This window comes from Pinus tabuliformis, chromosome J (genome assembly GCF_031772625.1).
Source record: "Pinus tabuliformis cultivar Carrire ecotype Pingquan chromosome J, CPIR1, whole genome shotgun sequence".
In the NCBI taxonomy this organism is placed as follows: domain Eukaryota; kingdom Viridiplantae; phylum Streptophyta; class Pinopsida; order Pinales; family Pinaceae; genus Pinus; species Pinus tabuliformis.
This window is the reverse complement of record NC_142295.1, coordinates 934396009-934419167: the sequence shown is the minus strand read 5'-3', so window position 1 is coordinate 934419167 and position 23159 is coordinate 934396009. Positions and strand designations below refer to the sequence as shown.

The 23159-nt window shown below is 39.0% G+C and overlaps 1 pseudogene across 1 annotated transcript in view; it reads left to right on the top strand.

The window, feature by feature from the left end:
* The window catches only part of LOC149229841 (cycloartenol synthase-like), a 377687-nt pseudogene that overhangs the window by 301686 nt on the left and 52842 nt on the right, over positions 1 to 23159 (top strand). The window contains exons 16-17 of the transcript XR_016247969.1: positions 13404 to 13484; positions 13999 to 14082. The product of XR_016247969.1 is annotated as a cycloartenol synthase-like (transcript). The remainder of the gene's footprint in view (positions 1 to 13403; positions 13485 to 13998; positions 14083 to 23159) is intronic.

Genomic DNA, 23159 nt, shown 5'->3' with positions numbered 1-23159 from the left:
GAAAAACCAATTGAATCTCTAAAAATATATAACACATAAAATGTAAAGGTTTCTAATATCTTGGTGATATAATGCTTAAAGATGATCAACTTTTACTATAACAAGCACAAATCACAACAATTCACTTAGATGCGTAGATGAATCTAGAATAAGTGGATTAAACCTCCAATCTGATTTGTTATGTATGCAAGAGAATATTTCAGGTTTTCAAGTTATTGACCACCATCCCAAGTCAATGATAAACAAGTATTCTAACAACAATTTAGTGAATGTAACTTTCAATCATAGTCACCGAGTTTGGCAAACATTATCCTTGAAATTCGAAAATCATCGAACCTGGCCGGATTCAAACAAATTCATTGAGGTTTGATTTGGTTCGATCCATAAATTAATTTCTTTTGCAATAAAGGATAAAACCCTAAAGTTTCCTCTGTCAAATTGTTGTATTCAAGTTCCTCTGTGCGAATCGTTGTATTCAAGTTCTAATTTGAACATTTAATGTTATTTTCCTTTCTAGCTTGTTTAATCAATAGCACATCCAGATGCACATACTGATTGAGATGAAGATGAATTTCTAGTTACCAGGCCTAGGCGATGGCCAAGCTCGAGCGATGGCTTCCTGATATGGGCCCACGATCTACAGCTTCTATCGGTTTCCTCGTTTACACTACGTCAACGCTACAACAAATTTGATATGTGAAAATTTCAACTGCTGCAGCAACTGGAAATTATTCTTCTAACCAATGTTACTTGGGAGCGGGAGAAAAAGCGGGGAGTGGGAGCGAAAACAGGAGCGGGCGCGACATTTTCAGAAGCTCCCGGTTTGGGAGCGAATCCCGGAGTGATTTTTTAAAAATATATATATTTTTTATATTTTTTAATTTTTGATACATATATGTCAACAAAAACATGTAGAATGATGAATTAGATATAAAAAGCATAAAAAAAAACATAGATTGATCATTGAACCATATCACATCAATCATCTAGAAGTTATAATCTTCATCAACCATGTCCATAAGTTAGTAACATACATATTACAACTGCAACATATTGAGTCTCGTGAATCATGATTCATCAAATTCAATCTTAAAGTTTCAACTTCAAGCTTTCAAAATTGAAAATTCAATATATAACATTTATCATCATTGATCACCAAAGTTGTACTTGTAAGCTAAGTTTAACCATTACAAGAAATAATATCTTAGATATTTCTAAGTTCTAACTGTTAACATGAAATGAAATGTTATAAAATGAATTATGAATAATGAAATGAAATGAAACAACTTTAGTCTTTCACGAAGCATCATATTCATAATTCACAATCATTACCAATGAGTTATAATTGCCAACTTCAAACTTCAAACTTTCATTGTCACAATCATATATTGTTTACAAAAAATATCATTATGATATGAAAGAGTCAAGAGTCAAGAGTCAAGGACTCAAGACTCAACAGTTATGAAAACTAATAGAAACTAGAAAAGACAAGTAAACTGTAAATCTACATGTGGCCCTTGCCACGAGAGTCTCCTGTATGAGCAGGTCGTGGTGGTCTTCTAGGAGTCTCCCGCACAGACCGACGACCAGAACTAGAAGGCACATGCCCTCCACGTGAGGGTGTAGATGGAGGTGGCGACAACAAAGGAACAAGACTCGAAACTCGAGCACTGCTACTGGATGGTGGAGGTGGCATGGTTGCTGCAGCTGCTTCATCTTCATCCCTTATAAGTTCCTCTTCCAGTTCTTCAAGATGTATAGTGCCATCCTCCAAATTGTCATCCTTTGGGTGGTTGTCCCAAATTTTATATGTGGGATCCTCATAAGCCCGATCACAGTAATGACTCAACAACCTCAAGTTGTAGTGCACATAAACCAAGCTTTCTGCCCGGTTTTCATTGAGTCTGTTTCTTTTCACATTATGTATGAAGCTGTAGGTGCTCCAACACCTCTCTGCAGAAGAAGTATTTACAACCTGTGATAGAACTTTTTTTGCCAATTTTGGCAAAAGTCCCTGGCCGCCATATGTTTCCCACCATGTGAGAGAATCAAATTTGTCTCTGTCTTCCATTGCATGGAAGGTACCAAACAAACCAGTGCCACTGAAGTATCTGCCTATTTCAAGGCGCACAGCTGCACATTCCTCCCTGTCAAGTATCAACTTTTCTAATGCATCCAAATATCCTCTAGTTACCTCTGCATCTAAATGGGGTTTGGTCCTAATCCCACCCCCTGGTGCAGGTTGGCCCAACCAAGATGTAGAGTAGTATTTTGGCGTAAGGATATACGCCAAGCAATGTAGTGGAAGATTAAGTTTATTCCACCGTACACACACACAATCGTGAATCAGTTTGTACAAGTCAGGATCTTTGTTATGAACAATATCTTTTATTTGCCCCAACATGGTATCCATCTGCTCATACACCTCGCCAATCACTGGTTTATCTATATCTGCAAACCGAATCATGTGATAGATGGGCTTGGTGAAATCCAATACTTGCCTCACACTTGATCAAAACATACCATCAAGAGCGGCCTCCTCCACCAGTTCAAAACCTCGCCTGTCAGCTGCATTTGTAGCCCTTTCCTTTAATACCTGCCAGTGTGGACTTGATACCATGCTAGCCAATGACTCTCTTACCTTCAAAAGGCACCTGAAGGTGAGGTAATAGCTACCAAATCTAGTCTTCGCAATCTTCAACAACTCCAATCTTGAGTGATTGCGGAAAAGGCCATGGGTATTGTTATGATTTGTAATAAATTTTATCATTTGTTTGCCTTTCTTGTACAAATCACCAATCCATTTGTATTGTGCATTTTTGTTCTTAACAACATCATGCATCAAAAGGTTCAATGTGTGAACCAAACACCCAGACCAAAATATGTTGGGGTATTTATCCTCAATAATTGCTCCCGCTGCCTTCCAATTAGGAGCATTATCAATGATGACTTGGATGACATTGTATGGCGTAATACGGTCAATTGTTTCAAGTAATGCTTCTGCAATGTTGATGGCGGTCTTGAACTTGTCTGAGTAATCATATGCATTTAGAAAGATGGCACCACTAACAGACACAGCAAGAACACTTATCAATGGCTTGCCTTTTACATTTGTCCATCCATTAGATACAATGGACACCCCATGCTCAGTCCAAGAACTTGTCATTCTATTCAAAGAATGTGATATTTTTGCTTTTTCATGATCAAGTCCAACAGTTCTTGCCTTGTCATACCCAGGGCTCTTGTACCCTTTACGGGCCTCATTTATGGCAGAAACCATTTCGTGCCAATAAGGTGAGCGAAGAACATTGAATGGTATCCCACATGCATAGAGAAACCTGTAAACTTTTGAATCCACATCATTCCTACACCCCTCATCAAGGAAATCTGATATGGTTCTACGCCTTAAAGCTGGTGACCCTGTGCCTCCATATCCACTGCCTTGGGAGGATGCTGAAGGAGTTCTTTGTGCTTGTGATTGTGAGCTTGGTTCAAAGAAACCCCTTGATTTTTTAGATTTGTATTGGGCTTCCTCCTCTTCCCTTATGTATTTGGCTCTATCTGCTGCTGACACAGCTGCACAAGTTTTGATTCCTATTTGTTTATCTCCATCCCATGGCCTTTTCCCACAGAGGTGTTTTCTGGCACAGGTGTATGAACCTGTGTAATTATTATTGCAATGGGGGCAATGAAATTTAGTGGTTCCACCCCCTTTCTCTGCTTCAGGCAAGTTAACATATTTCCACAATGGGGTTTGGTCTTGTTTAGTTTTTTGAGAGTCATGTTCACCCTCCTCCAGCTCCTCCTCACCGGGGTTTTCATCAAATCCACTTTCTCCAGCTTCTTCATCCCCCTCTTCATTTTGGCCCCTCTGTTTCCTACTCTCTAGCACCATAATAACCAGAAAAGGGACAAAGAAGAAGAAAATGCCAAGAAATATAACCAGGTCCATGATGTTTGATATTTGTAGGCTTTTGAATCTGCAAAATTTAATGGGAATGGGAATGAGTCTTGAGAAAATAAAAAATGTATTTAGTTTTACTATTTAGTGTTTAGTTTTACTATTTATTAATTTAATTTATTTAGATTCATGATTCATTTACTAAATAAGTTATACATTTACTAAATTACTAACTAAACTAAACTAAATTACTAAATTACTAAGTAACTAAAGCCTAAACTACTAAATTAATAAGTTACTAACCTCCTTGCAGGTTTGCTCCTTGCTCCTCAGCACTCGCTCCTTGCTCCTCCTCGCTCCTTTGCTCAATCTCCTTGGCTCTCCTCAACTCATTCAAGTCACAATGAAATACAAAATGCCCCCCAAGCCCTTATAAAAAAAAAAAAAAAAAAAAAAATTAAATTTTTTTTGGCGTCCGCGAATTTTTTTCGCCTTTTTCACTCTCGGCGGTGTGCGCGTCGCTCCCAGAGCGAAAATTAAAAGCTCGGGAGCGATCGCTCCTGGGCTTTAATTTTCGCTCCGGGAGCGACGCTCCCGAAGTCGCTCCCTGTTTTGGCAGGGAGCGCAAATTTTTTTATCGGGAGCGCGCTCCCGCCCGGAGCACAGATTGGGAGCGGGTTCGAAGGGGGGGGGGCTCCCCCGCAACTCTGCTTCTAACTATAAATTAATTAGCAGTTTCTTTGCTATGACAAACAACGAATAATTCACAATTGCAATTTTCACCAATAAAAATATTGCGGAAGATACACTAGAAACTGAGAAAATATTGGCGCACACACACAAAATTATAACACCTTTATTTTGGACTAAAGTCCCCGGAAAAACCCAAGTTGGGAAAACCGGTGCAACAGCTGAGGGTTTTTATTATTAAGTAGCAGTGAGAAATTCTGAGTACAATCTATGGATGCCTAAATAGCAATCCAATAAGCAAAATAAACTGGCCAAAATATCTATGAGGCAAATACCTCAATACCATGCCTAATCCAACTCTGACATCTGGAAAAACTAGCTAATCATACAGCCTCTGCATGAACCTTTGCATAGTGCTTGCACAGGCTCTAACTCGCTAAGCCCCAGAACTGTTGGAAAAATGACAACCTAGCTGACTCTGCCTCTGGAAGGAATTCACTTGGCCTCCTAGAGAATTCCTGGACCAACTGCAACTGGATCACACTTCCCTTCAACAAAAGTGATCTCCCTCTGAAGCTATCTGTGCATCTTCTCTACGAAATGCGGCCCTTTTGCTGCTGACTCTTCAGAACTAGAAGACGTCCTCCGGACTCACTGTCTCTGGTCCTCTCTGTCTCTGCTTCCCTTCTCTGGCTTGAACTCTTACAACAGAATGTTGTTTCTCTCTGGAAAATCGAACTGCTCACGGAAATCAATCTCAAGTGCGCTCCTCCATCTACCCATCGACTTATTTTTATAATCTCACTGTGGGACTCCAACGACCAAGATTAAAACTTAATCAATGGTTGAGATTATTTCCTAGTCGATTCGTGTGAGTTTCTAGAGAAATCTCGCCTTCCTCAATTAATTGTTGTTAATTAATTATTTTCCCTAAGTTAGACTTAGGAAAATTTTAATTACTGATTATTTAACTTAATTAAGGCATTTCTAGGTGGATTTTATTGAAACCTTTTCTGGGTTATGTAGTCCTAGTGTTTCTTAGCCTCTCTGACAACTGTCAAGATTAGAACACCATCCAATGCTACAAAAACTAACATGATATAAGCTACATGTTTGATGTTTAACTTTATTACATATAAATTTTTATTTTATGGGTTGAACTTCATTATATATATTTTTAAAATATAAAATTTTATTATATATTTTTTAATACTCAAATTTTATAATATGTCGAACTTAATGTTGAATTTTATCCTCAAACTTTTTCCAGATTTCAAAGTCCTCAAACTTGAACACGAACGCGGTGACTTAGCTTGCAATAGATGCAAATTGTATTTCGAGAACGACTTCAAGTCAAATATAAGAACAAGAGATACAATCTTAGTATTAAAGCACAAATTGTCTTAGATAGTGTCACATTAAGAAACATCTAATTAGTGCTTAAGCAAGAACAAATTCCAAGGTATAGCTTGACTTGTCTTATATTACCAAATCGATGGTGTTTAATTATGAAAATCCCATATTTGTAACTAGAGATAAATAAACTCAAAAGAGTAGATAAATTCTTTAAACCAAGATATACAAAATTAGATCGCTAATTAGGAGATTAAGATATTCAAGAAGAAACATCTCAATATGCTTAAAACAAGTCCAAAACAAATTCATCAATAGGAGGTGAAATGGACTTGAATCTAGGCCAAATCCAACTTATGTTTTTATTAGTGTTACTTATTGGCTTTACTTGACTTTACCAAATCTTTCCTTAAGTAGAGATAAGCAAATGAAAATAAGTTAAGGAAAATTCATGGCATGGTGTGATCAATCCATATTCATGAAGAATAGCCCAAGAGTGCCTAAGGAATTGTGAAGGAGGGGCCTCCGAGATTTCACTACGTAAATATATGTATAAATCCCCCTTGAGGTGGTTTTACAAGATCTCAAATGCCAAATACATGTCATGAGTCCCAAACATGCTAAGTACATAATCACTTAGGCAATAGTGTGATAAATACATAGGTAGATCCATGATTAGGCATAAACTAAGTGTGCTCCCTAGGTATAACAACCTTTACAATACATTAGCAACACTTTTAAATAGGGAAAATGAAAAAACCTAGGGGTTCCCTAAGTCATGTGTCATAGTAGATCCACTCCAAGACCCCTTCACACTTACCTTGGCCTTAAATGAACTCCATGAGATGGCTAGTACAAGCCATACAGGCAAGGATTATATTGAAATGGGGACTAAGAGGATGGACTATGACAAACCACAAGGGTCTAGAGCAACCACCTAGATTTAAAAAAATATATATTACATATATCTCTAAGCATGGTCTAGTAGAATACATAAGGTACAAGGGTCACACTTTTGGTTGATCATGTACATAATACAAAACATCATCATGGGCACAACTAATCATGGAACCATGGGCTATGACATCCTCTAGAAGTATGCACGGGATCAGCTCAAATGCTAGAAAAGAATCTAGTGAAGAAAGTGAGGTAGTCCTAAAGTGAATTTGAGGGGTAATAGGCTGTAAAATTATTTAATCTTCACAATATTTTACCATATGTTTAAGCATTAATTTTCTTAAAGTTGTTCATGCGTGAGAGTAATTTTTCAATGTTTTCATGATAAAAATTTAATTGGCTTATTACATTAATTTCCTTTCTCATCAAATTGTCCTAAATTTTTTTGCGTTGATAAATTGTATATTTTGTTTTCAGTGTGTGTGGGATTATATGTTGTGAGGTACACCTGTGTATTTCTCATGGTTCTTTTGAAATCTTGGTAAAAACTTACCATAATAGTCACACTATAAAATACTACATCCACATATTTCACATGGATGGAAGTAGCATGACACTTTAGAATTTGTCTAATCTCACTCTGGAATTTAATCACACCAAGGATTTTATTTTCAGTTTTTATATTCCACCTCCACAAGAATATCATATTTGATGACCATGTTATAAATATTGCATCCATAACTTTCACATGGATGAAAGTAACATAACTCTTTAGAATTTGTCTAATCTCACTCTGGAATTTCATCCTACCAAGGGATTTATTTTCTTTTTTTCTATTCCACCTCCACAAGAATATCATATTTGATGCCTGTTGTTGCAAAATCTAGCAGGCCTAGTGCAAAGCCCCACTCGGCGGAACCACGCCTTAGGGCAGTAAGAGAAAGGGTTTCCATTGTCAAATTAGCAACCTTTCTCTTGCTCTTTAGTTGTATTTGACCAGAAGGAGGCTTCCCTAAATCACCTAAAGGATATTCAACTACTATGGATCTAGGTGATAGATAAGAGGTTTAATAAATGGGATAAAGTACCGAAAAAACCTAGAAAGGCCTAGATATTCTATGCCAAAGTTCAATTATTCTACTCCTAGACCAAAAATATGGCTATTATAAGATAGGGAATCTAGCAAGCCTAGCGCAAAGCCCTACTTGATGGAACTGAACCTTAGGGAAATAAGGGACAGGGTTGCCATTGTCAACTCAACAACCTTTCTCCAGCTCTTTAGTTGTATTTTACCACAAGGAAGGCTTCTGTAAATCACCTAAAAGATATTCAACTACTATGGCTCAAGGTGATGAATAATAGGTCTAATAAATGGGATAAAGTATTGGCAAAGCCTAGAAAGACCTAGATATTCTATGCCAAACTTCAAGTACTCTACTCCTAGACCAACGATATGGTTGTTATAAGTCAAGGTTTTATTGATTTGTGATGATAGGGTTCACAATTCCATATAACAACCAAAGAAAAGGCCTTTCAATGATAATGAACAAAAAGGGGACAAAAGCCTTCCAATAAACACCTATGGTTAGGGTTAGTAATGGAGTATTATGGCTGAAAAGTATGCACAAACAATAAATTAGGATGACGTCAACCCTAATTAGGAAGCATTTAACCATGAAAAATGTTATAATTTGCTTTTATGTGATTTATTGATGGAATTCCTAATTTATTAGCCACAAATATCTTACACAAATTCACTTTTTATACAAAATTCCAATGTTCCACCAAGATTCCGGGATGAGGGGGCGAGGGAGCGAGGATACGCGGGAGCGGCCTATGCAAAATCTCCCCGCCAATTTTTAGGAAACCTGGGGGGACATCAAGGTCTTAAAAGCTTATAAATATAAAATATAATTTATAAATTGAGTCCACCATGACAATTGGGTTTGAATTGAAAAGCTGCAAGGCATGATCATTGATATGAATATCATTATCTAATATCATATAAATTTAAAATTCTAATTTATAATCATACATCATACATTATGATTAAAGTTTAAACCATATTGATTTTCCACTTCCTACTATGAACATTGAATACTGAACAGTGAATATTGACATAAAATTATAAAAGTCAAGTTTGATACATCAAGAGTCAAAATTTTATAGAGTCAGAATAACATAAGAACATCAACATATCAAAAGATAAATGAGCATAATTTTGCTCAAGCCTCAAGGTAATGCCCCGCTAGTCTCTGTATCCAGCTACTGCATTAATAAATAAGGATCAACCATATCATCATCTGAATCTGAATCACTAGCATTCTCAAACATGCTAAGTGGCACACCAACCAACCCCATCTGTCTCTCATCAAGTCTCTCCTCCATATCTACCTGTGCATCATCCTCTAGATCAACATCCCATCATGTTGCTAGTCCCTTCAAATACTCAGGTGTCTTCCTATGCTCAAGACGTAGGGCACTATGCACAACAACTAACTTCTCCGCTCTTTTAGAGGTAAGCTTGTTCCTCTTGATAGAGTGGATGAAGCTATATGTGGACCAATTCCTCTCTGCTGTAGAGGAACTAGGAGCGTCTTGCGAATGGAGTGAGGGGCCAGGGCGAATAATGAATTAAATTTATAAGAAAACGAATTGAAACCCTAAAGTATTAAAACTAATGTTAAATTTTAATTATAAACAAAAGTTTATTTAAAAAAATCAGGCCCCTCGACCCCCCACGTCCCCCCTTGTCCCCCCCTCGTCCCCCCTCGTCCCCCCACCACCCCGACCCCCCCACCTCGACCCCCCACGACCCCTCACGACCCCCTTTTCAGAAACGACCCCTCAGCACAAGGAAACGTCCACCTGACACGTCCCCCTGCGTACCCTGTTTTTTGGGAGCATGGGGAAGCGACCCCTTCTCGTCCCCAAGTCCTCGGAGCGTGGGGGAGCTAGGAAACTAGACCTCTAGGGGTGGGGGCGAGTCCTCGTGGGACACTGCAAAATTCTACCCTAAAACCCTAGACGTCCAGGAACAAGGAAAAAAGAGGAAAGTTAATAAATTTTATAGATGATTGATGCAGTAATGATTGGTTCCTTATCATAAATGGGCTTGATAGAGTCTCCTAGGGCTAAAATTCCATGAAAAGGTTTTGATGGAGTAAGGGGTGATGGCTAGGGCGTCCATTTTTAAAATCCTAACTATTTTCCTTGTGAGGGGAGAAATTAAATATAAGGAATACACAATCAGAGTTTCCTTATAGGTTCTAGGAGAACAATTTTGCATAATATAATGGAGCAAGATTTCAACATAGAATTAGCATTTATTCATGGCACAAATTAGAAACCCTATTAGTACAAATACAATATGCAAATATAGAAGATAAAGCATGAAACTTACAAAATTCTCTAGGAAACTCTTCTTTCAATCGCAAGAAAACGTCCCCACACAAGTATCCATATCCAAGAGAAAATTGTGCCATAGAAATATCACGAAAAATGACTAATTTACACTCTAGAAGAGAAGAGTGCTAAAAATGTGTGATGGCGAAATGAAATAAGGAAAGCCTCTATTTATATGAGTCTTACAACCCTTGCTTTTACAAAAATACAAGTAAAAGCCCTAATTACAAGTTTACTTTGAGTGTTCCACAAGTGTGAGGTTACAAGCCAACCTCATAGCTCCAAAACATAACAAATAATGCCAAAAATGCCCACACGTGTAGGAGAAAATCCTTCTCCACTATGACCTGATTTTCCAAGGAGCTTAAATTACGATAAGTTAAAAATGGGCTAATGAGTGCTCCATACTCCAAGAAGTAGCTCTAAGACCATGGGCATGCCTCCAAAGTGCCTCCATATCAAGATGTCACCACCAAAATGCCCAGCATCACCCTCTAAAGGGCATGAGAAGGTGTGCATGAGAGGGTGACGTGGCACAAATCTACTCAAATGTTGGGACCAATAGTGATTTGCAAGCCTTCCCTTGTCATCTCAAGGATAACCATCATCATTTGGGCTTCGCAACAAGTAATGCCCATCAAACAATGTAAAGGCCAACCTAGGGGTTCCACGGGGCACATCATCTATAAATCCAACACCAAACTTCACGGGATCAATGTTTCAACATTTGGGGGGAACCTTGGAGTATCAAGTACCATGTGGAATCATCAAGTATCCTAATGCCCTGCCCTAGGTGGGAAATAGCTACATCAACAAGGTCATATTTGCTCTCTGGAATAGGTAAAACAACCTCTAACATGTTGCTAAATGGAGTGATAATCATGTCTCCGAAGGCCTCTGTTGATATGACAATACCACCTAACAAAACTTTACTCAAACTCAAGTGAAATCACCACACATTAGGGACAATAACCATATATACATCATTGTGGACCATAGCTAATGCTAGGGGCATAGTAATACTTCACACGAAGCTCACCTTCAAATGTCTAACTAGATCAAGTCCCATACATAGGTTACCTCTTTATGTTAACCATGGATAATGCTATTAGATGTTTCCAACCCCCAAGGGAAAATGACATCTCCTAGGTTAGCCCATCAATTCATAGATGTTTGTGAAAATGGTGGTTATGACATGGGAAAGACTTCAAGGCAAGGTGCCATAGTGAAGTGACCAGCTAATGAAGGTCCAAAATCCTGAGCATATAGATGCAAGGAGGGAGAAATCATGTACGAATGAGCTACCCCTTCCCTCGGCCTTCTTTTCCCACTCCTCTAGTGCGTCTTTTATTTCTTTATGATTTGCTTTGATTTGAGTGCATAGCTCGGAAGCCCATGCTTTCTTTTGAAATTTTCCATCACCCCTTAAGAATGATTTTGTTTATCACTCATTAAGGTTGGGACAATACAAAAGTTCCTTTTATAGATGAAGCATCATGTTCTTGAGGAACTGGGTGATGGCTAATGAGGGGGTAGAGCTCATGCTAAGTTTTTTCCCATGTGCTAATCAAATGTCCCAGCCATCTTTTACATTTTATCTTTTTCTTTCAATATGGCTTTCTTATGCTTTTGCCTTTCTTTTAGTTGCATCAACCTCTAGGGTGAAGTTTTCCAGCTCAAACTCAAGGATGAGAATGAAAGGGTGTCAATCCCCATGATCAATGACCGTTAGCCTAAATAATGGAGATGAAATAAAGGGAAAATGGAAAGTGGTAAGTATGGAATATCTTGGACATGCTACTTCAGTTAGAGCCTCCCCACTAGTGCCCTTCCTAAAACCCTAAGGCCTTTTAACAGATCCCATTGGACTAAAGTCAAAGACTAACCTCCTAGGTGAAATGAAGGAACAAAAATAGAATCAATATTGCTCAATCATCTAGTTTTCCCCTCGATACATAGTAGTATGGCCATAACATTAAGTGAAAACACATGATTGCAAAATGGTTAAAGTACCTGCCGATAGATGACCCACCTTCCTTCAAGAAGGAATGCCATATGGGAGAGAGAAATCTAACTAGAGAAAGAAGTGGAGGATTTTGGCATCCTGTTATGTGCTGATCGAATAGGGCTGCTCGCTAACTGGTTGTCCAGGCAGGAGAAAAGTTTTCTCCTATGGGTTACCCATTTTTTGGTGGGTAACAATGCCCATGTTATATTGGAAGTGAATCCCACTCTCAAGTCTATAAGAGAGAATGAAATTGATGGTACTTTACCAGCTTCATAAAAAATTGGCTCACAAAGAGTGGCCGTGTCATGAGAGGAATTTAAATCTGGGTGGAGAGGATAATATTCCTTCTCTCAACTACCCTAGCTAGACCAAACTGACATGTGAATGTAGTATACATGCTTAGACCATGAAGGACATTGGCTAATTTAAGGAGCATGCTGATTAGGGGTGAATTTGCTAGTTGCATTGATGTATTGACATGTCTTTGGAGTATCTTGAATTTGGATTTTTTCTAAAAGTGCTTTGATTTAACCATTTGACTATGGACTAGTTAACAAATCGTTTTTCTAATTTTTAATATCTTAAATACTTTCGTGTTAATTTAAAAGGGAGAGTCAAACCACTAAATTGGTACTTTGTACATATTAATGTTTTGCACATGACAAATTCCAAGCATACAAAAACAAAAATTGGAATGTGGTTCTGAGTACTGATCTTCAGCATTCTCTCTTGCATAGCTTAGCATGCAAATGTAATGATTGTGGACCTTGGAATTCCAAATTGGTTACACTAGACATAGTTGATGCATAAATAGTTGACATCGCAAGAGAGGATATGTTCTATTAATGGGTTTCTACGAGGGAATACCATTTTTTCCTTTTGTGCCAAAAACTAGCTATACGTTGAGAATTGACGTGGCTTACAAAGCTAACTTCAGGTGTAAACATATATATTTTTATATCTTTCTTGGGGTCTGTTTCAGCTTTGTCGTGGTTGCTTTTTCTTCATATTGATGAGTTACATTGTACATAGCATGTACTTTCTCAGTGAAATTTTTAACTTGACCTGATAATGTATCTTAATGTTTGAACTTACAGTTTCTTGTACTTTTCAATTTTCAAATGCATGAAATCATCATTATTGAAACAGGTTTATACAAACTTGGCTGATGGAAGATCACACATAGTAAACACAGCATGGGCTATGCTAGCTCTTATTTGCGCTGGGCAGGTGTGTGTACGAAGCTCTTGAGAACATAAATTTCTTTTTGTTTAATTTTCTGACTAATGGCATTTTAGTTTTGTTCTGAAAGGACAATTTTTAAATTCCTGTATTCTCAAAATAGAAGACATGCATTAACAAAAATGATATTGGCTAAAAACTTGAACTGGAAGCATCCTTTCAACAGTCTTTATTGAATATAAATCCATACATTTGTATCACAACTCATTCTATAAACATTGTTTCATGCCAAATAAAATTTTAATTTTAATTTAGGCAAATGAAGATCTGTACAAATTTAATCATTGTGAATCTTCCTAGTTCTAGCTCACTATTGATATATTTAAGGATTCCCATAATTCATAAGCCTTGTTTTGTTTTTCCACTTTTGTTTGTCTTATTGCAAATACAGGATTCTATTATAGTATTTATAGCTAAGCAATTTTGAAATAATTTTGACTTCAAATTGAAACAGCTTTACAATGGTACTGAAATTTACCGTTTTCTTTTGGGAATAACATAGGCTTTGAGAGATCCAAAACCTCTTCATCGAGCAGCAATTGTACTTGTCAATTCACAAATGGAGAATGGTGATTTTCCACAATGGGTAAGATTGTAATCATTGCATGATATATGGGAAGAGCATGCTTTTCTTGATTGTAGTTTTCTAAAACTTGAAATATATGACGCAAAATGATTGTGAAGAACAAAATCCTTTTCGTGAGCAATAACAAATGCATTGTTTCTAATTGTGTATCGAGCACATAACAAGTAGTTTTTAAAGCCCAATAAATCTTCCTATTTTTTAAAGTACACTTTGCAATAACTAGCTTGTTAGGATATTTCTTTGTGCGCGCACACACACATATATATGATCAGGAGTTTTTGGTGATTGAGGCGTGCCAAGTTGTTGGAAATAGACATATGAAATTAGGTATGAAATTTTGTATCTAGGTTGTGTTATCACAAAATTTAGCACCTTAATGTAAAGCCTTCCCAACTTGGAAGTGTTGTCAGTATCACGTAAGTAACAACTTCTCTTGTTTTAGTCAAGGACAAGTCCAACATAAGGGAGCCCTCTATAGGAGGACTTAAAGATTCTTAAGCAAAGAGACAATCAAGTATAAGGATTCCTAATTATTTACCCAATTTACTACCAAGTTACCAACCATATATATCAAGCAAGTTAAAAATAAGGTGGTCACACAAAGTAGATTCCAGATTTAGTTTAATATGTCTTAGGGCTATTTAGAGGGTTTATCAAGTTAATATCAAATGCAAAATTATCCCCAAATAGTGCAAATCTGAAAATTACGAACATCTGTTGTAAACTTGTATAGAAGATAGGAAATTACAGCAGTAAACAAGTTATAACAGCGATGGACTTTATCCCTTGTTACAAGTTATAAGCAATTAAAATTTAGGGCTAAAACAATGAATAATTCCACTTATAAAATCTGAAAATTTAAACACATGTAACAACCAATCAAAACAAGACATCCAGCCCTAACATGGCCGTAATATAAATCAACAAGACTATTAATATCAATAAAATGATTTTTATGTCAAATAATGCAAGAAAACTCTAGTATTTTAGGTAAAAAATATGCAAGAAAACGCTAGACGTCTAGGGTTTTTTGTGGCTAAAAATTAAATGCAAGCTAAGAAAAAACTAAATTTTCCTTAAAGCCTAATTCACCCGACATGATGACACAATATACAAAGGACATGGAATATGTTTTCAACACAAGACACGTCGACCTTGGAAATAAGACACGGATGATACCTTGTATATATGTGTGTGTGTGTATTAAAAAAATAAAAATAATTAGTGAATTACACATACAAAAATGAAATATGAAGGGATGCCTTGATGTCCTTCCTCTTCATATTATCCCAACTTATAATTCACCATGATTGATTAGCCAATAGAAAGTTGAGACATGAGTCCCTTGGTACCATATCTTATTCTGATATTGTGATATCCCCAATTGCATAAATTTTAATAAGTATGACCATTTTTGCAATTTTGGTGTTGGAGGCACACTATGACATTTTTGGACTTAGGAGAAAAAGGAAAATCACATTCTTAGTGGAAGGTGGGGGCCAAAAGAGGCAATTCGAGCCACAAGGAAAAAGGAGGCAAATTAGTGGATTGTGGGGGGCACCAACGAGTACGCATGGACCTAGAGTACTTGAGGCAAAAGGGAGGCATTTTGGAGGAATCTTTTGACTATCAAACTTAGAATTTTGACCTCTGGGAGTTGTTCAACGCAAGGGACAGATGTGTTGTTGAGCACAGGAATTTCAAGCGAAATTCCACCCCGGTTTTGGAGAATTTCGAGTGTCTCCCTAGTTGGGCTTTGGGCAAGTTCATTCAGGGCTTGCATTGAGCCACATTGTAGCTGAATTCCAGAGATGCGTACTATTTTGGCACAAAAAGAGTTTGAGCGACTTCATTCTTGGCCAGCGATTGTGGGTTAGGAGATTTGGCTAATTGTAGGAGGTTTATCAGTTTGGTGTTGGAGTTTTGGTGTCATTTGCAGGGCTAGAGTTGGGCTCGTGATTGAGGGCCAAATTTTTATTGTTTCTGGCAGTGTGCAGAGTTCCCTGGACAAAGCCTGCATAGGGGTGTAAGAAGAGATGCTTCAAGGGGAGCTAAGGGTTGGAGAAAGTAGATTTCCGAAGGCAATTTTGTAGTGAGGCTCTGAGGAATTTCCAGTGGAGCTTTTGGGGTATGTGGGGTATGTGGTGTTCATTTCTGGTAGCATCAGATGTGCTCTAAGTCTCAAATTTTGCAGGGAGGCTTGGGCACATGTATTCCAAAGAACCCAGAAAGCGTTTTGGGAAATTCCACCTGGAGACAGTTTATTATAATAATTAATTATTTTTAATGGGACCCTAAGTCTAGACTTAGGAAATTAAAATAATTAATGGGTATTAATCTAACTGTGGATGTAACTTCTAGAAGAAGACGAGGATCAAGCAGAAATGATCTTAGCCATTGATTAGCTTCTAATCTAGACCGTTGAATGTCAACGATAAGATTATTTAAGGAGGCTTGAGGGTCATTTGGAAAAAACACAGAGGGTTGATCAGTCAAATCAAATTGCTGAAGCTAGAGGCAGCGCAGTGATTTGTAGTGATCACACAGAGAGGGGCAGAGGGAGTTTTGACTGGAGGATCTTCTCCAAAGCCAAGAATACTCAGTAGAGAGGCAGAGAGACACACAGAGGAGGCAACGTAGAGGCCAGAGAGGATGACACAGAGCCAGGAAGGGCTCACATAGGCCCCACACAAAGCAGTGTAGAGGCCTCCACACAAAAGTCTGAGATTTGCTGGGAAGCTGACATTTCTGAGCCGAGAGGGCTAGAAAAGGCTTCTGAGGGCAAATCGATTCCCAGTTTGTTGGAATTTCAAAGTTTAACCCGTTAGAAATTCTTCTTGCACTATCTGGTTTATTTCTTCCTACTTGTTTAATTACTTAACAAGTTATTTACCATGTAAATACTGAAAATAAACACAAGTACAGTATCAACATCTACAGATCATCAATTGAAAGAAAACAAGCACACAAGTGACACCGTTATTTTTGGACCAATGTCCCCGGAAAAACCCAATGCGGGAAAACCGATGCAGCTATTCAGAGGGTTATATTATTATGCAGTTTATTTGAGTACATCTAGGTGCATAAATCGGCTCACCCGACAAAGAAAAATATACGGCAACAATACCTCTATATCCAGAAACAGGTATTCAGAAAACCTGTTCCACTGAACCCTCTCCGGCACAACTGAAGCTCAACGTTGGCCCTTTTGGCCTCTGCGTCAGCCTCCTGCTAACCTGCGTCAGCCCCAGGACTCTTTGCGTCAGCCCTCTAAGGCATTGCACAGCCTCTGGGAGCCTCTGCGTCACTCCCTCTGCCCTCTGCGTGGATGACACAGTCTCTCTGGGCTCTGCGTGGCCTAGACTGATTGCTGCTCTGGCTCTCTCCGCTTCTGTGTTGGTCTCCTAGTATTATCCCTGCTTATCTGCCTCATACTCACTGCTAATCATTGATTCAACTTTGCTTAGCAACCCCGCTCTAGCAAAATGAATGACTGATCACTCTGGTGTATTCTCCAACTGACCCTCAAGCCTCTTCTTATACTTTTCTCGTTGGTCCATCAATGGTCGAGATAAAATCTCTATTCAATGGCTAAGATTAGATTTGGCTTGATCCATGACTTTTGGAACCTTCTAACCCAGTTTTATATTAATACCCATTAATATTTTATTTTTCCTAAGTTTAGGCTTAGGAACTCCATTAAAAATATTAATTATTTTAATATCTCCCAAACCAGGTACAATCTGTCCAAACCATTTCTGGGTCTTGGAGATCTCATGTGCTTTAGCCTCTCCACTAATTTTCATGGCTAGAGCACATCCGATGCTACCCCAAATCAACACAGTTGAGCTGACGCAGGGTTTTAGATGCTGACGCAGGGCCCACGCAAGGGCAATGTAGAAGTAGTTGGGGAACTCGTGGTTCAGCTGCCGGATCAGCCGGGACTTGCAGTGTAGAGTGAGGTAATCTCACCAGTTTCTTCTGCTATAACTGGATTGTCGGGAGGGCATCCAGTAGTTGTATTTAGAAATACTTCAGCTTAATAATAAAAAACCTCAGATCTGCTGTATCGGTTTTCTCGCATTGGGTTTTTTTTGGGGATTTTTGTCCAAAAAAAACTGTGTCATTTGTGTGTATCTTTCTCTATTGTTCAGTTTCTTGTTTCAGCTTATAATAGCTGCAGAAGGCAGCAGTTCGAATCCCCAGAGGGGTTTGCATAGTCCAAGCCAAGAGGGTTGAAGTTTCGAGGAAAGTCTCTCTCTGAGTGAGTCGACAGAGAGGAAGGGCTTCCAGATCAAAATCTTGCTATGGCAGAGGGAGCAGCGCTGAGCCTCAGCATGAGGAAGAGATGGTGGGACGTAGTTTTTCTGCATGCCATTTTGCTGGGCAGAAAGACATTAGAAGAGAGAAGAGAAGCACAGTGAGGGAATTTTTCCTCAATAAACTTCCCACCAAGAAGTTTGTTCTCTTAATGGCTGAGTAGCAGCAGTAAGAAGCAGAGAGGAGTAGTTCAACATTTCCGTGGCAGAGATGGCAACCAGTGGGCTGAGAGATCAAGATAGGTTGGATCAGGCATCCAACTACATCAACTGGAAGGCAAGAATGTCATTCCTTCTAGATGAGCATTCTCTCAAGACCTATGTCGACAGTGTGGTGGTTGTGCCTGCAGATCAAGATCCGCTGAAGAAGTATCGAGCAGAAATGGTGAAGGCCAAGAGGATGATCCTGGATGGAGTAAAGGATCACGTGGTTTGTCACATCGCTAACAGAGGGACTGTTAAGGAGATGTGGGATGCCTTGGCAATGCTATATCAAGGATCTTCTGAGCAGCGAAAGATGTACTTAGAGCAGAAACTGAGATCTGCACAAATGCAAAAGGGGGAGCGCATAGATCCGTTCCTCACGAAGCTTCAGGAGACTCGGGACGAGTTAGCAACTGTGGGGTCTACACCTCAAGGGTCCAAGTTGGTAAGACTGGCCCTAAATTATGTCTCAGATGAGTGGCAAGTCTTTGTCCAGAGTATCCTGGGCAGCACGACTTTGCCAAATTGGGATGAGATGTGGGAAACTCTCAAGCAAGAGGAGCTGACGAGAGACTTGGTCAAGTGTAAGCTTGACGAAAGCAGCAGCAGTGGGTTGAAGCCCAAGGAGGAGTATGAGAATGCAACCCTTGCATCGAAGTGGCAGCAAGAGCAATGGAGGCGGAAGAAGGGCGTCTCGAAGATCAAATGCTTCAGGTGTGGTGAAATGGGTCACTACGTAACATAATGTCCTCTCAGGAAGAAGGACAAAGATGAGAAACACGATCCAAAGGTTGCACCCGCGAAGATTGAGGAGGAGTTTGCCATGATAGCCAAGATACCTCCAGGAGGGAGGTGGGATGATTTGGAGTTGTAGTTTGAAAGAGCTACAGATGGGCAGGATCCTTGAGGAGCCCACCTCTTAGATCAATTCCTTGCTACAGGAGCCCAGATCAGAAGTAGCAGGATGGACCAGTGTCAGTTGGTGCAAAGGAGTGTTGGAGCGACAGATGCAGTGGCTAGAATGCCAAGTCTGAGCAGCGTAGTGCAGAGTTGCAGCATTGCAGGGAGGCACAGTGCAGCAGCAGCAGTGCAGTGGCTTCAGAGGGATGGCATGGGACTAGCAGTAGTCAGATCTTTGTAGAAATTTCTCTATAGATCAGCTAGCTCTGATACCATGTAGAAATTCTCACTGTAGATTAACCTGATAATGCAATATACTAAAGTAAAATCCTTAATCTACTTCTACAATCAAACTTGCGGAAGCTTAATCGATTTGAGCAAGATCAAGCAGAACACATATAACAGAGAAGAAGAAGCAATACACATGAAACACGGAAGAATACTCTGGGGAAAGCCTTAGCTAAAAACCCCGCTATCTATATTATCATACAAGGTGGAAATACATCAAGATTACACAAAGCTTTAGCTCTCACAGCTAGCCAGCTCTCAGTACAATCCTCTTGGATGCTCACAGGCTAACAAGGCTTCTCACAAACCTTCTCATCTGACCTCCAAGCCTCCTATTTCCTTGCGCTGTTTCTCCTGGGTGATCCTACTATTACCAAGTGTAACACTGATCACTCACACTAATCTCACACCCTGTAAAACTGCGCAATCCTCAAGGAACCTTGTTCCTTCTGCATGGATGAGTTTCCTTTATAGGAAAATTCCTCCAACTGATAGTACACTGTCCCTGTCTTTAATCTCAACTGGGTCTTTGTCTGAATTGACATGCATGAGTTATTTATGAGAGAATCTTCAGTTATCTGGAGTACACTAGTTTGATGCATGCATGCATTAACTGACTGAACTCACAATTAGTTCCTCAAACTGTTTGGAACTAATTTAACTGGACATAACTCAGTTAACTGAGCTAACTAATTACAACTCAATCTTATCTCCTTAATTAAGGGATAATCTCCTTAATTTAAGAGATAACTGTTGCATGACTTCACAAAGACTTCTAGCTTGAATTTCTCCAACTAATTAACTCAAGATGAATTAATTAATTATTTTTCAAGCAGCTGGTGAGACTAAATTCGAATTTTAATTCAAGGACAAACTAAAATTGGAATATACCGAATGCTATTTTTAGAATTTCTTGTTGCTATTTTCAACAATCTTCAGCATCGAGATGTAGCTATGCTGAACACTTGTTCAATAATTTGGGATACTTTTCCATTGTTGATGTAGTAGCACTAGCAGTTTGCAGTGCAGGGGCAGTTGGTAGTGGCAGTGCCAGCAGCAGCACGGATGCAGAAATTCAGAGGGACTTGTAGTACGGATGCAGTGTTGACAATGGCAGTGTCAGCATCAGTATAGTTGCAGCAACAACATAGTAGTTGGTGGACAGCATGTCAGACATCAGCAGTGCAGACGACGATGTTATGAAGTCAGGATGATTCTTCAGTGGCAGGCATTGCTAGAGCACATTCCTCGCTAAGAGGGAGTGCTAATTTATGGTAGCATCAGATATGCTCTAAGTCTCAAATTTTGCAGGGAGGCTTGGGCACATGTATTCCAAAGAACCTAGAAAGCGTTTTGGGAAATTCCACCCGGAGACAGTTTTATTAAAATAATTAATTATTTTTAATGGAACCCTAAGTCTAAAGTTAGGAAATTAAAATAATTAGTGGGTATTAATCTAACTGTGGGTGTAACTTTTAGAAGAAGACGAGGATCAAGCAAAAATGATCTTAGCCATTGATTAGCTTCTAATCTGGGCTATTGAATGTCAACAAGAAGATTATTTAAGGAGGCTTGAGGGTCATTTGGAAAAAACACAGAGGGTTGATTAGTCAGATCGAATTGCTGAAGCTAGAGGCAACGTAGTGATTTGTAGTGATCACACAGAGAGGGGCAGAGGGATTTTTGGCTGGAGGATCTTCTCCAGAGCCAAGAATACTTAGTAGAGAGGCAGAGAGACACATAGAGGAGGCAGCACAGAGGCTAGAGAGGGTGACACAGAGCGAGGAAGGGCTCACTCAGGCCCCACACTGGTAGCGCAGAGGCCTCCACCCAGAAGTTCGAGATTTGCTGGGAAGCTGACCTTTCTAAGCCGAGAGGGCTGCAAAAGGCTTCTGAGGGTAAATTGATTCCCAGTTGAGCTGATGCAGGGCTTTAGAGGCTAATGTAGGGCTTTAGAGGCTGACGCAGGGCCCACGCAGGGGTAGCGCAGAAGTAGCCAAGGAACTCGTGGTTTAGCTACCGGATCAGCCGGGACTTGCAGTGTAGAGTGAGGTAATCTCACCAGTTTCTTCTGCTAAGTGATTTTCTCTGTAACTGGATTGTCGGGAGGGCATCCAGTAGTTGTATTCAGAAATACTTCAGCTTAATAATAAAAACCCTCAGATTTGCTGCACTGGTTTTCTCGCATTGGGTTTTTCCGGGGACGTTTGTCCAAAAACAACTGTGTCATTTGTGTGTATCTTTCTCTATTGTTTAGTTTCTTGTTTCAACATATTATTTAAATGGTGTAGGTTGCAGTGTATGTATTTCAATGTTTGTCGTAGGAAACTGCAAATAACTTGTTCATGTAAATCTAACAAGTAGAAGAAATATCATCAGTGCTGCAGTAGGGATTCCCTGGAAGAAGACTTAACAAATATTAGATTAGACTTTGTGGAAGGCCAAAAAGTCTTAAATGGTTCACTACAGGTATGTGGTTAGGCCAATCCTCAGAAGGAGTCCAAAATGTATTTCTTGTGATTAAAGTTGTCTGACGTTTGTTTTTCACATTGGAAAAGGCACTAAACTTTTTTATCTCAGAAAAAAGTTTCTCTCAAATATAATCAACATTTCTCTCCTAGTTCGAGAGCTTAAGTGTGAAAGTTAATATCTCCTACAACCTCTAAAATGTGAGATGCATGCATGCATCTATTGATGACTGATATGATATGAGTTGTGTATAAAATTCTGAAAATGCAGAGTCTGAATGTTGAGGCTACAAAGATTGCAAAGCATCAACATTTGTTGCCATGGACTCTGTTGAGGGAAGAGGATGCCTTTGTAGAAATCCCTTGAACAGTAGAAAAGAGGTTGAGATCCTCTTTGAAATTAAAGTCTGAAGTCTCAAGGGAGATGTATGTGATTAGGCCTCTTAGGTTAAAAGGATTGAATTCAATAGTTGAATTGGGAATGTTGAAGAACTAGTCAAGTATGATGGGAGAATGAGCTTAGAATGTTGAAGATAATGTGCAACTCTGAAGGATGGAGCTTACTCCTTGCACATTGATGTTTTGAAGAAGCCAAACTACTTGGCTTAGAATGATCATTGATTGATAAATGACAAGAATAACATACTGAATCTAGTGTCTTTGAAAAATTAAATATCTAGGGTTTGTAAACCCTAGCAAGCAACAAGGCTTGGATAAGAAAAACCCTAGGATTGGACGTTTCCACTAGAAGAAGAAACCCTAGATCTTGCAAGGGAAGAATGACACCATGATGATGATGTGGACAAGGTTGATTTGCAAGAGGGAGCTGGCATGTTCTCAAAAGATAAGTATTTTATATCTCTCTTAATTGATTATTACTATTGTTGTTGATTTTACT